A 14,637-nucleotide genomic window follows, 5' to 3' on the forward strand; every position below is an offset into this window, starting at 1 on the left:
TGAATGTCAGCAGGTAATCCATTCCTAAAAAGAACAGGCAGAAGAGGAAGGGCAAGAAAAGGTGAACTTGTAAGAATAATATCTGAATGTTAAGAGAGAAATCTCATCTTACTAGTGGTGTTGTGTCTTCCTAAAGTTAATAGGATGTCACCAGACTAATTGCCAACTGCTACACTTTGTTGATGTGCCAAAGAGGAGCAGGACTGCTTGGAATTTGGCTTGATGGTATACAAACACATCATTTAGTGCTACATCATTTAGTGCTACTACTAAAATTAGATTATATTTTTAAACACACTCCAAATGTACCCCATGAATATTTCAATCCAAAGAAGAAATATTTAGTATTTAACAAAACAATACACACTGTATAGTGAGAGTATAAAACATGACCTATAAGAAAAAAAAAATTATAAATATTAATTATTATTTTTAATAAGCAAAAGTGAATGATTTTATGTAAAATAAGGAACAGTAATAATCAACTTTTCAGCAGAGGTGTTCTGCGTTGCTCTTTCTCTTGAGTTTTTAGACTTATCAAGTGCCTGTCACCATGATCAAGTTTAAATATGAAACATGAAAAAGGAACACATGTTTACAAAGATTTACTTTGAGGTTTATTATCAAGTTTATTAATATTACACAATGAATATGCATGCAAAAATTGATGCACCACAACCTACAACGTTAAAAATTGATTTAATTATCAAGTTTCACACCCAAAGCAAATCTAGTCAACATGTTATTTGTAGAGTGTATTTATTACAACAAATATGTAGAGCTGCCTTTTACTGAGGACTGGCTTCCATATGGTCAGTCACACACCATTTACACACGTTGGTTGAGTGCTGCAGAAATGGTTGTTCTTCTGGATTGTGCTCAACAGATCAATGTTGGATGTCTGTCATAGTCACCTTTGGGTTCTTAGTCTACAGCAATTGCTCTAATTTGCTGGGTGGCAAGCTCTGGGAAGAGTGTGATGGTCCCCATGTATTTCTGGCTGTCTCACACTGGCTACCATTTTTGTTTTTGTTTTTCTCTTCCTCTATGCCTCTCCTTCACTCCTCTCTGTCTGGGCGGAGCTCGTTACAGGTTCTCGCTCTTGGCCCACACACCTGTGTGAGTGTCACCACCTGCTGCTGATCTTTCCCCAGCTGTTATTCAAGGCAGTGGCACAGAGCAGTTCACCACTGGAACGTTGAATCTCCTGAGTTCGAGCTCTGAGCTTCATCTGAGATCTCCCTCTGTATATTCGCCTAACTATTGTATTCTGTGTGTAGATATCCCCCTCATGGACTGGATTACGGACCCTTAATGTGTGCGGCAGCGTGAGTAGAGTTATGTACCAAATGCGGCTGAAGTGTGTGGATTACCCCTCTCCCTGGAGCCCTGGACCCACCTCCCAAATCACTATACATGTACAGTGGGGCAAAAAAGTATTTAGTCAGCCACCGATTGTGCAAGTTCCCCCACTTAAAATGATGACAGAGGTCAGTAATTTGCACCAGAGGTACACTTCAACTGTGAGAGACAGAATGTGAAAAGAAAATCCATGAATCCACATGGTAGGATTTGTAAAGAATTTATTCGTAAATCAGGGTGGAAAATAACTATTTGGTCAATAACAAAAATACAACTCAATACTTTGTAACATAACCTTTGTTGGCAATAACAGAGGTCAAACGTTTACTATAGGTCTTTACCAGGTTTGCACACACAGTAGCTGGTATTTTGGTATTCCTCCATGCAGATCTTCTCGAGAGCAGTGATGTTTTGGGGCTGTCGCCGAGCAACACGGACTTTCAACTCCCGCCACAGATTTTCTATGGGGTTGAGGTCTGGAGACTGGCTAGGCCACTCCAGGACTTTCAAATGCTTCTTACGGAGCCACTCCTTTGTTGCCCGGGCGGTGTGTTTTGGATCATTGTCATGTTGGAAGACCCAGCCTCGTTTCATCTTCAAAGTTCTCACTGATGGAAGGAGGTTTTGGCTCAAAATCTCACGATACATGGCCCCATTCATTCTGTCCTTAACACGGATCAGTCGTCCTGTCCCCTTGGCAGAAAAACAGCCCCATAGCATGATGTTTCCACCCCCATGCTTCACAGTAGGTATGGTGTTCTTGGGATGCAACTCAGTATTCTTCTTCCTCCAAACACGACAAGTTGAGTTTATACCAAAAAGTTCTACTTTGGTTTCATCTGACCACATGACATTCTCCCAATCCTCTGCTGTATCATCCATGTGCTCTCTGGCAAACTTCAGACGGGCCTGGACATGCACTGGCTTCAGCAGCGGAACACGTCTGGCACTGCGGGATTTGATTCCCTGCCGTTGTAGTGTGTTACTGATGGTGACCTTTGTTACTTTGGTCCCAGCTCTCTGCAGGTCATTCACCAGGTCCCCCCGTGTGGTTCTGAGATCTTTGCTCACCGTTCTCATGATCATTTTGACCCCACGGGATGAGATCTTGCGTGGAGCCCCAGATCGAGGGAGATTATCAGTGGTCTTGTATGTCTTCCATTTTCTGATGATTGCTCCCACAGTTGATTTTTTCACACCAAGCTGCTTGCCTATTGTAGATTCACTCTTCCCAGTCTGGTGCAGGTCTACAATACTTTTCCTGGTGTCCTTCGAAAGCTCTTTGGTCGTGGCCATGGCGGAGTTTGGAGTCTGACTGTTTGAGGCTGTGGACAGGTGTCTTTTATACAGATGATGAGTTCAAACAGGTGCCATTCATACAGGTAACGAGTGGGGGACAGAAAAGCTTCTTACAGAAGACGTTACAGGTCTGTGAGAGCCAGAGATTTTCCTTGTTTGAGGTGACCAAATACTTATTTTCCACCCTGATTTACGAATAAATTCTTTACAAATCCTACCATGTGGATTCATGGATTTTTTTTTCACATTCTGTCTCTCACAGTTGAAGTGTACCTCTGGTGCAAATTACTGACCTCTGTCATCATTTTAAGTGGGGGAACTTGCACAATCGGTGGCTGACTAAATACTTTTTTGTCCCACTGTATATAGCATTGAGCTCTTCCCCGTTGTTAATAAGCTGTGTTCTTTTATTGTCAAAGAACTCTGTCTGTGCATAAGTCTGTCTGGTAGCCATGACAAGAGTCCAGGTGGTTCAAAATGTTTTCCACTTATGAATGATGGAGACCACTGTGCACTGTGAAACTTTAAATGCGCTGAAATTTTCTGTACCCGTCCCCAGACCTGTGCCTTGATACACTCCGGTCTACAGTTATGTCCTTGGACTTGATGTGTCCTCTGCACTGCCAATGATGGGATCTTGTATAGACAAGTGTGTATGCCTTTCCAAATAATCTCCAATCAACTGAATTTACCAAACATGTTGTAGAAACCTTTGACAGACAATCAGTGGAGAACAATGCATTTGAGCTCAATTGAGCTCAATTGTTAATACTCTCTATAAATTGTTACCTTTTGTGTAATCTTAAGTTGTTCATAAAAACTGCAGCCGACATAGTCCTTTGTATTCCATTTTGCATAATGGAATACAAATACAATACTTTATGTAAAAAATGGTTTGATCAAAATGGACAAAAATGACAAAATGACAAATGACAAAATGACAAACTTCTAAAGATCTGGATGAGTATTACAAATAAACATGCTTGAAAAGCTAATTTTGTCATTTTTCATTTGTGAATTTCTGTGAAAATTGCAGTGGGGGAAGTTTAGCAGGATATGTCATACACATTTTGTGAATATCCATGTCATTTACATCAAATCTAATATATTTTCAGCTTGAACATCATCTATTTGTGCTTTTTTTTCTGAGAACTTATTTAACACATTTCCAAAAGTTGATTCTGTTCATCTGGACGTAGCGTTTTGTAAACGTTTTGTCACTCATCCAAGTGACTTCTTCAGTCTCAACTAACTGCAGGTTTCCCCAATCTTATAAACAGTACATTTGCATAATGACTGAAACCAGCCCACTGAAGGAACAATGGACAGGGAGGTGAGTTCCTTAATCATAATTAAACAAATTCTCATGACCATTGATCAACAACCACTGACCAAAACCCACTGATCAAAGACCACTGATCAATGGCCTTGAGTACAATTCACAGAGAGTTGGGGAATGGCTGCAATCACAGCATTGTAAGATGATGACAGATGTACCCTTAGGCCGAGGATGCCAACGTTCACATTTTGGACAGAGATGACAGATGGTTTTAAAGAGGAGTGAAAGAAGCCATCTATGTCCACTGTGAGAGACCATCTTTGAACAGAGGCGGTGGTTTACGACACCAACTCTCTGCCATCTATAATCCAGTTTTGAGATCCCTTCCCAGACGCCTTAACGCCCACTCACATCCTGGGCCTTCTGCCCTCAGGAATTCGCATGATAAGGTGGGGCCAGGTTTCAAAATGAGCTCACCCAAAACCATGGCTGATTGGGACCCACACCCGCTTTCACACCTTGGCTCATGTGATTAGGTAGAGGATCATCAGGGGGTCCTTCGTCCCTCTTTGGGGGGAAACTCCCACTGGGTTTATATCTGGGACTCCCCACCATTTGACCCTTAGAACTGAAGAAGCTTCCCGGATGAGAGGTGAAACGTCTTCAAGCAACTTAAAGAAGTCCAGACGCTTTTCTTTCCAAGCTCCTTACGATGACCTGGATGACTGAGAACCTTCACAGATCTTAGGCCGCCTCCTCGATTCAGAGATGGTCTTTCCCTTTAAATGACCTCTTTGACTCCACGCTCAAACCAGCGCCACTGGCCTGTAGGTGTAAATAGACTGCAGAGTCCTGGCCTGACGAGGTAGCTCTTCTGTGTTGTGCCATCCGCTTCGCCAGAGGTTGTTTGGTTTCCCCGATGTATATATCCTGGCAATCCTCCTGGCACGGAGGAGGTGGGGTTTATGACCTATACTGCAGCCAGACATCAGGGGGCGACAGAGACGTTTTGGCTTCATCTTTGGGGAGCTGTCGCACCATCCAGGTTTTCTACAGTCATTGTATAAAACCAATGACAACCCTACCCTAATGTTGTATTTTTGAAAAGGGCAGAAAGGATCCCTTAAAAAAACAACTTTCTTTCTTTAGGACTGTTACGACTGTGGCCGTAATTGTGTGGGGATTTGAGTGTCTAGGTGCTCCTCCGGGTATGTTACGATTTGGCGTTGGTAATGTGTTGTTTTTGCGTGACTGTTATGTGTTTCCTACTTTACTTTGAAAGTCTGTGTTATCTTAGTGTGTTCAGTTTACGTTTCCTTGTCTCGTCAGTTCTAATTTGCCCCGGCTGTGTTTCCCTCCTGTGGTCCATTCCCTGATTGCTCCTTCTATGTATTTAAGCCCTGTGTTTCTGTATGTCATGGTCGCGATCTTCCCCCCCGTTGTAAATAGTTTGACGTTTTGTGTTTTGATGTAAATAAATTCGTTTTGAGACACTTTTTGGGATTTTGGTGGAGAGCCTTAGTGTTTTTCTTCGTAGTTTTATTTTCCTTATCTTTGCTTTTCTACGTTGCACCCCGGTTGCCTAGGCCGGGGTGTAACATATGGGGGCTCGTCCAATCACTGTGGGGTCCGAGGACCGCTCCAGCCTCCGTCTGTCTTCGTTGGAGGGTCCGTGGGACCGCTCCACACTTCATCCGCCTTCGCTGGAGGGTCCGTGGGACCGCTCCAGCCTTCATTTGCCTTCGCTGGGGGGTCCGAGGGACCGCCTCAGCCTTCGTCGTCTGCTGGAGGGTCAGGGGGACCGCTCCAGCCTCCATCAGTTTCATCTGCCTCCGCTGGAGGGTCCGTGGGACCGCTTCAGTTTTCATTTGCCTTCGCTGGGGGGTCCGAGGGACCGCCTCAGCCTTCGTCGTCTGCTGGAGGGTCAGGGGGACCGCTCCAGCCTCCATCAGTTTCATCTGCCTTCGCTGGGGGGTCCGAGGGACCGCCTCAGCCTTCGTCGTCTGCTGGAGGGTCAGGGGGACCGCTCCAGCCTCCATCAGTTTCATCTGCCTCCGCTGGAGGGTCCGTGGGACCGCTTCAGTTTTCATTTGCCTTCGCTGGGGGGTCCGAGGGGCCGCCTCAGCCTTCGTCGTCTGCTGGAGGGTCCGTGGGACCGCTCCAGCCTTCATCCACCTTCGCTGGAGGATCCGAGGGACCGCTCCAGCCTTCATCCGTCTTCGCTGGAGTGTCCGAGGGCCCGCTCCGGTTTTCCGTTTCCACTGGAGGACCCGTCCAGTCATCAGCGTCGCCTGCGGGACGGTGGCCGGTGCCGTATGGGCTGGACATGGAACTTTTCATTTTTTCGTTGGGGTTGTATGTTTTAAATGTTTGTTTTTTTTGGGTGGGGGGTATGTTAGGTCTATGCTGGGTCAAGTGTGCTGCCTGTGCAGGTGTTTACCGGTCACAACCCACTGGTGTTCCTTTCCCGAATGTGCAACTCCAATCAAAGACTTATGCGCTGGTCCTTGTTGTTGCAAGATTTTAACTTGGAGATCAGCTACAAGAAAGGGAAGGTTAACGTATTGGCTGACACCCTGTCTAGAGCACTGTCTCCTTGAATTAAACATTTTGGGGTTAATGTTAATTCTTGGGTAAGGGGGTGTTACGACTGTGGCCGTAATTGTGTGGGGATTTGAGTGTCTAGGTGCTCCTCCGGGTATGTTACGATTTGGCGTTGGTAATGTGTTGTTTTTGCGTGACTGTTATGTGTTTCCTACTTTACTTTGAAAGTCTGTGTTATCTTAGTGTGTTCAGTTTACGTTTCCTTGTCTCGTCAGTTCTAATTTGCCCCGGCTGTGTTTCCCTCCTGTGGTCCATTCCCTGATTGCTCCTTCTATGTATTTAAGCCCTGTGTTTCTGTATGTCATGGTCGCGATCTTCCCCCCCCGTTGTAAATAGTTTGACGTTTTGTGTTTTGATGTAAATAAATTCGTTTTGAGACACTTTTTGGGATTTTGGTGGAGAGCCTTAGTGTTTTTCTTCGTAGTTTTATTTTCCTTATCTTTACTTTTCATGTTGCACTCCGGTTGCCTAGGCCGGGGTGTAACAAGGACAGTCTCAGAGGTTTAAGATAATATAACAATGCATAATACAATTCTTCTTTTACTCAAATTCTATTCTTAGTCATTAGTTGAAAAAAAAAGAAATCTACCTAGAAGTCTTGTGGAAATTTGTGCAACTTCTCATTTATTTCACAGTGCAAATGCATTTCCTCATTCAGTATGTTTGTGTGCACAATTCTTTCAATAGTTTTTGTGCTTCCTCCATGTCTATGAGACAGGGAGCTAAAATAGGCTGAGAAATGTAATTCAGAATTAACATTTCGATATAACATAGAGATTAGATTAAAAAAAATCAGATAAAGCTTCATGAATCCCTCAAGTGGGTTCCTTTGGGAAACTCACTAATACTTAATCTGTTCAGAGAAAGCCACTACTGCTGTGAGCAGGATTTGAACCTGCACAGGGAATCCCCTTTGGATTCCAAGTACAATGCCGTAACTACTCAGCCATCACAGCTTTAAGGTGTTATAAGGAGTGCATCTCAAAAATTGTTAAGACAAATTAAATTTTACTCAATTAAATTTTTAATTTTTAATTTTTTTTATATTTTTGCCACTGTATAACGCAACACTGAATTTAGATAAAACCATTAGGATGTTGTCAAGGTTGATGTTTGTAAGACTGTCATTTGTGCTAATATATATATATATATATATATAATCATTGCTATAAAGTCCTAAAACGGTTGTCAATGTGATAAGATAAGATAAGATAAGATAAGATAAGATAGAACTTTATTAATCCCTCGGGTGGGTTCCTCTGGAAAATTCGACTTCCAAAAAGCACAGCAACGACCGAAGTTACAGTTACAGAATTGTTATATATATATATATATATATACACACACACACACACACACACACACACACACACACACACACACACACACACACACACACACACATATATAAATACAGAGACAAATATAAATAAAATATACAAAGGGGATAAATAGAATAAATAGGAATAAAAAATAAAAATACAAGTGAATTGCACATTTCAAGTATTGAGTCTATTGCACTGTTGACTATTTACAAAAAGTATTGCACAAGGTATTGTACAGTGAGGTGAAGAGGCACTACAGCTTAGTTGTTCCCCCCTCCTTTGTCCTCCTGTTTTCCCTCCCTCTCCCCTCCAGAGAGGAGTTAAACAGTTTGATGGCGTGTGGGACAAAGGAGTTTTTAAGTCTGTTAGTTCTTGTCTTGGGGAGAAGCAACCTGTCACTGAACAGACTCTTCTGGTTGTTTATGGCCGTGTGCAGAGGATGCCCAGCATTGTTCATAATGTCCATCAGTTTCTTTAATGTCCTTTTCTCTGCCACTGTCACCAGAGTGTCCAGCTTCATGCCGACCACAGAGCTAGCCCTCCTGATCAGTTTCTCCAGCTTGGATGAGTCCTTCTTTGCTGTGTTGCTCCCCCAGCACACCACAGCATAGAAAAGTACTCCAGCAACCACCGACTGGTAAAACATCCTCAGGAGCTTCCTGCAGATGTTAAAAGACCTCAGCCTCCTGAGGAAGTACAGTCGGCTTTGGGCTTTTTTATACAGGTGCTCTGTGTTGCATGACCAGTCCAGTTTATTGTCCACCCACAGCCCGAGGTACTTGTACTTGTTGACCACCTCCACCTCCTCCCCCTCTATCTGAACCGGCAGTGGACCTTCTCTGGACCTCCCGAAGTCCACAACCAGTTCCTTAGTCTTTGAGGTGTTGAGTTGCAGGTGGTTTGTGTGACTCCATGCGACAAAGTTCCTGTTGCATGTGTGCTAATAAAATGTTTTTTCACCAATTAAAATGCAGCCTTGTGCAGATATGAGCTACATTGCACATTTAGAAAACACAAGGTTCTGCTCTTCTAAGGTGCACGACTTCACACCTTTAAAGGTTCACTTGAGATATGACTTTTTTCAAGTTCCTGGTTTTATAGTTTAGCGATACGCTCACTTCTGCTTTTCAGCATACCTCATATACATGTTAAGTTCATTGAAAAGTTGCACCCTGTTTGTTGCAACTGGAAAGGTTGATAAGGAAGTATGTCTATGTATGGTATGGCTGAAAACACACACACAGAATACAGACGCTGATTTTGATCAGATATGCCTGCCTAAGACTGTCACGTGTATTTGTAATTGTATATTCATGTATGATTGTTTGTTGTCAATAAAAGAGGCAGTGATGAGGAAGTCAGTCGAGGTTGGCTGGGTTCAAGTGAGGGGAGCAGTTCTTGGCCTTGGCCAGCTTCCCTCATGAGTCAAAGGACAAAGAGCTCTGTCTTGTGTTTTGTCTGTCTTGTGGCTTGCCGTGCAGTTGGTTGTCTTTGTTCCAGTGGGCTTTGTGCCTTAAAAAACCCAAAAGATGTAACTGAAGTTATTTTTTTCTTTAATATGAAAAAATGGAAGATAGGAAAGGAACTCGTCTGTGACTTGAAGATAAACTATCTTGATTTCATCAGTTAGCCAGCAGCTTTGGTAACATTTTGAAGAAGTTTGAGCTTTTAAAACCACCCTTCAAAACTGAAGTTGCGACATGTTACAAGAGTTTTGGTTTTATCTTTACCACATCATTTTGAACTGTGCTGACAATGGGTACATAAATGTTTGTGAATTTTGTTTTAATATGTTTTAAAATCCCTGATAATTTAATATGAAGCACTTGTGATCATACTGCATCTAACGCATACTGAATATCACTGGGGAAATAGTTGCATTTATTATCTCTGTTGATTAACGTCAGTTTCAAAATGTTTACATACTGCATAAACAGCCATGATGATCTTTGGCTTTCTTAAAAACACTAGGTGCTTCACCTAAAGCAATTATGTTATATAACTGTAGTTTTGTTTTGGTTTTGTTTGGGGTTTTTTTGTTTGTTTTTTTATTCAGAAACCCCTAAGTTATAATGACTATTTTTAACATTTTTACATCTGGTATAAAACCACATGGCAGCTCTAAAAAGCTCTTTAATCATTCTTTTAGAGGAAGTGGAAATGAAGACTGTTTGTATTGTAATGTATGTAGCATTACAGAAAAAAAACTAACTCATTAAAGCAGACAAATCAATCTGAACACTCATAATGCTTAGTTTATATTTTAAAATGTCTTTTAAAGGTTGTGGTTTTCCCATTCAAATCAAATCAAATCACTTTTATTGTCACATCACATGTGCAGGTACATTGGTACTTCACAAGCAACAGAGTTGTGCAAAATACAATAATGTAAACAAGCAAAATACAAGAATGGCTACATCTGAAACTAATAAATATATGTACAATATATAATAGTATATGCATTTCTGGATGTGTATACTAAATATTTTTCTACGTGTGTGTGTATACACATATTTTACAAATTAAATAGAGTAAACAATAAATAAAATATATAAAATAAAATATACAGAGTGAGACATGTGCAAAACAGTGGCGTTACTGTACAGTATGGAGTGCATAATGTTAAAGTTCTAGTAGTGAAGCTGAGGTGTCTATGAAGTGTTCAGCAGTCTGATGGCCTGATGGAAAAAGCTGTCTCTCAGTCTGCTGGTACGGGACCGGATGCTGCAGAACCTCCTTCCTGATGGAAGTAGTCTGAACAGTTTATGGCTGGGGTGACTGGAGTCCTTGATGATCCTCCCCGCTTTCCTCAGGCACCGCTTCCTGTAGATGTCTTGGAGGGAGGGAAGCTCACCTCCAATTATCCGTTCAGAGCACCGCACTACTCGCTGGAGAGCTTTGCAGTTGTAGGCGGTGCTGTTGCCATACCAGGTGGTGATGCATCCAGTGAGGATGCTCTCAATGGCACAGTGATAGAAGGTCCTGAGGATGCGGGGGCTCATGCCGAATCTTTTCAGTCTCCTGAGAAAGAAGAGGCGCTGCTGCACCTTCTTCACTGTTTTGTTTGTGTGTACTGACCACGTAAGATCCTCAGCCAGATGTACACCAAGGAACCGGAAGCTGCTCACTCTCTCCACAGCAGCGCCGTTGATGGTGATGGGGGTGTGTACTTCTCTGCACCTCCGGAAGTCCACTATCAACTCCTTTGTCTTTGCGACGTTGAGGGTGAGATGGTTGTCTTGACACCAGTGGGTCAGGGCGCTGACCTCCTCCCTGTAAGCTGTCTCATCACTGTTGGTGATAAGACCCACCACTGTAGTGTCGTCCGCAAACTTCACAATGATGTTGGAGTTGTTAGTGGCCGTGCAGTCGTAGGTGTAGAGTGAGTACAGGAGAGGGCTCAGTACACACCCCTGTGGAGCACCAGTGTTCAGTGTGACGGGGGATGAGGTGATGCTGCCCAGTCTGACCACTTGGCGTCTGTCAGACAGGAAGCTAAGGATCCAGCTGCAGAGGGAGCTGCTCAGTCCTAGATCCTGCAGTTTCCTGTCCAGCTTCGAGGGAACGATGGTAGGATTTGTAAAGAATTTATTCGTAAATTAGGGTGGAAAATAAGTATTTGGTCACCTCAAACAAGGAAAATCTCTGGCTCTCACAGACCTGTAACGTCTTCTGTAAGACGCTTTTCTGTCCCCCACTCGTTACCTGTATGAATGGCACCTGTTTGAACTCATCATCTGTATAAAAGACACCTGTCCACAGCCTCAAACAGTCAGACTCCAAACTCCGCCATGGCCAAGACCAAAGAGCTTTCGAAGGACACCAGGAAAAGTATTGTAGACCTGCACCAGACTGGGAAGAGTGAATCTACAATAGGCAAGCAGCTTGGTGTGAAAAAATCAACTGTGGGAGCAATCATCAGAAAATGGAAGACATACAAGACCACTGATAATTTCCCTCGATCTGGGGCTCCACGCAAGATCTCATCCCGTGGGGTCAAAATGATCATGAGAACGGTGAGCAAAGATCCCAGAACCACACGGGGGGACCTGGTGAATGACCTGCAGAGAGCTGGGACCAAAGTAACAAAGGTCACCATCAGTAACACACTACAACGGCAGGGAATCAAATCCCGCAGTGCCAGACGTGTTCCGCTGCCGAAGCCAGTGCATGTCCAGGCCCGTCTGAAGTTTGCCAGAGAGCACATGGATGATACAGCAGAGGATTGGGAGAATGTCATGTGGTCAGATGAAACCAAAGTAGAACTTTTTGGTATAAACTCAACTCGTCGTGTTTGGAGGAAGAAGAATACTGAGTTGCATCCCAAGAACACCATACCTACTGTGAAGCATGGGGGTGGAAACATCATGCTATGGGGCTGTTTTTCTGCCAAGGGGACAGGACGACTGATCCGTGTTAAGGACAGAATGAATGGGGCCATGTATCGTGAGATTTTGAGCCAAAATCTCCTTCCATCAGTGAGAACTTTGAAGATGAAACGAGGCTGGGTCTTCCAACATGACAATGATCCAAAACACACCGCCCGGGCAACAAAGGAGTGGCTCCGTAAGAAGCATTTGAAAGTCCTGGAGTGGCCTAGCCAGTCTCCAGACCTCAACCCCATAGAAAATCTGTGGCGGGAGTTGAAAGTCCGTGTTGCTCGGCGACAGCCCCAAAACATCACTGCTCTCGAGAAGACCTGCATGGAGGAATGGGCCAAAATACCAGCTACTGTGTGTGCAAACCTGGTAAAGACCTATAGTAAACGTTTGACCTCTGTTATTGCCAACAAAGGTTATGTTACAAAGTATTGAGTTGTATTTTTGTTATGACTAAATACTTATTTTCCACCCTGATTTACGAATAAATTCTTTACAAATCCTACCATGTGAATTCATGGATTTTTTTTTCACATTCTGTCTCTCACAGTTGAAGTGTACCTCTGGTGCAAATTACTGACCTCTGTCATCATTTTAAGTGGGGGAACTTGCACAATCGGTGGCTGACTAAATACTTTTTTGCCCCACTGTACGTGTCTCTCTTCTCCAGGTGTGACAGGGCAGTGTGTAGTGTCAGGGCTATGGCATCATATGGCATCATTCCCATAAAATATTATATGGACACAGGAAAAAAAAGACGTATCTGTATACAGAGCTGTACAAGTCACAAAACATTAACAAAATGCAAAATATGTTAAACTTAAAACACAATGTCCACTCACAGTGTAGACTTTAACATTAGCTTTCTTTTATTCACACTTTCAAACAGGCTCCAAGGAAGCAGACTGTATGAGGACACTGCAGATAGACCCACATCCCAGCACCAGCATGAAGTATACACTGTAAAATCGAATTAGTTCCCAGAATTAAAAAAAAAAATCTAAGTAAACCTTACTTAAGATACCTAAGCACAGAAGGACCTTTACGGTGCCCGTTGTGCATGTGCAGGAGGCCCACAGCATGCTCACACTCTATGTGAGGGCTTCACACAAGCAGGAATTCAGCTAAAAGACATCTTAACTGTTAAAATACTAATGTTAATTTTAAATATTTGGTGGCATACTATTACAGTACCTTGCTCAAATTCAGTGGGCTCTTTAAAATGATTCATTCGCTTACTTAAAAATATTTGTAAAGGCGGACTACACGGCTAGGTGCTTCTTTTTAACCCTACGGTTGTTTTCACCCCCAGAGCACTAAAGTAAGGGGTTACTTTAGTGCTCTTAAATTAACATAAGAAACATTTTTCATTACCGAATTCAGTTCAGTGGGTGGGTCAATGGGTCGTTCAGTGGTCATTGAGTGGGACATTCAGTGGGTCAGAGGCCAAAGAGGGGCTGGGGGGTTCTATTCATTATCTATGGCAGTCACTTTTGACGGCGGGAACACCACAGATGTAACAAAGTTGATTGAAACACTCAAAATTCGACGAAAGAGGTGTTCATCACTTTTATATGTTCATCTGCATAGTGTGGAGGATGTCATAAGGCCTCGAGGCAATCGGATGTAGATAAGTCAAAGTCAAAGTCAAAGTCAAGTCAAAGTCAACTTTATTTGTCGATTCTGCCACATGTACAGGACATACGGAGAATAGAAATTGCGTTACTCTTCACTCCCTAGATAAATAGCAAATGAACATTTAAATATATTTAAATATAAAAGTGATTAAAAAATGCAAGTAAAATAATTAAAAAGTAAAAATTTAAATAAATACAATTTTACATATAACAAGAAAGCTATATAATATACAATATAATGGGTAAGTGACATTGAGTGTAAACCAGGCAGAGTAGTGCAAATAGGCAAATAATGCAAATGGAGATTTGGTAATGTACGGTAAGAGAAAGTGTAACAACAAAGTCTTATGAGGTAATGGCAGTCCAATGCTCCACAAAGTGACTGGTAACTGGTGCAGGCCAGTGAGTGAGTCAGAGAGTGTGTGTGTTTGTGTGTGTGTGACAGAGTTCAGTGAGACCGTGGAGGAGAGAGGGGAGAGGGGGCAGAATCGGGAGGGAGTTAAGCTTCCTGACAGCCTGATGGATGAAGCTGTCCTTCAGCCTGCTGGTCCTGGCCTGGAGACTCCGCAGTCTCCTCCCCGACGGCAGCAGCTTGAAGAAGCTTTGCATTGGGTGTGTGGGATCAGCCGCTATGCAAAGGGCTTTTTTAGTGAGACGGGTGCTGTAAATGTCCTGGAGGGAGGGGAGAGAGACACCAATGATCCTCTCTGCAGCTCTCACTATGCGTTGGAGGGTTCTATGACAGGACGCAT

The 14,637-nt window shown here is 43.1% G+C and overlaps 1 non-coding gene across 1 annotated transcript; it reads right to left on the reverse strand.

Moving 5' to 3' along the window:
* Positions 1 to 7,418: 7,418 nt before the first annotated feature.
* trnap-ugg (transfer RNA proline (anticodon UGG)) lies at positions 7,419 to 7,500 on the reverse strand. Its single transcript has one exon. It is a non-coding gene; the product is annotated as a tRNA-Pro (tRNA).
* Between the last annotated feature and the right edge of the window lie 7,137 nt (positions 7,501 to 14,637).

This window comes from Aulonocara sp. 'chitande type north' Nkhata Bay, linkage group LG3, assembly GCF_057382095.1.
Source record: "Aulonocara sp. 'chitande type north' Nkhata Bay isolate Kocher_YH1m ecotype deep benthic linkage group LG3, A_spYH_male_GT1.1, whole genome shotgun sequence".
In the NCBI taxonomy this organism is placed as follows: domain Eukaryota; kingdom Metazoa; phylum Chordata; class Actinopteri; order Cichliformes; family Cichlidae; genus Aulonocara; species Aulonocara sp. 'chitande type north' Nkhata Bay.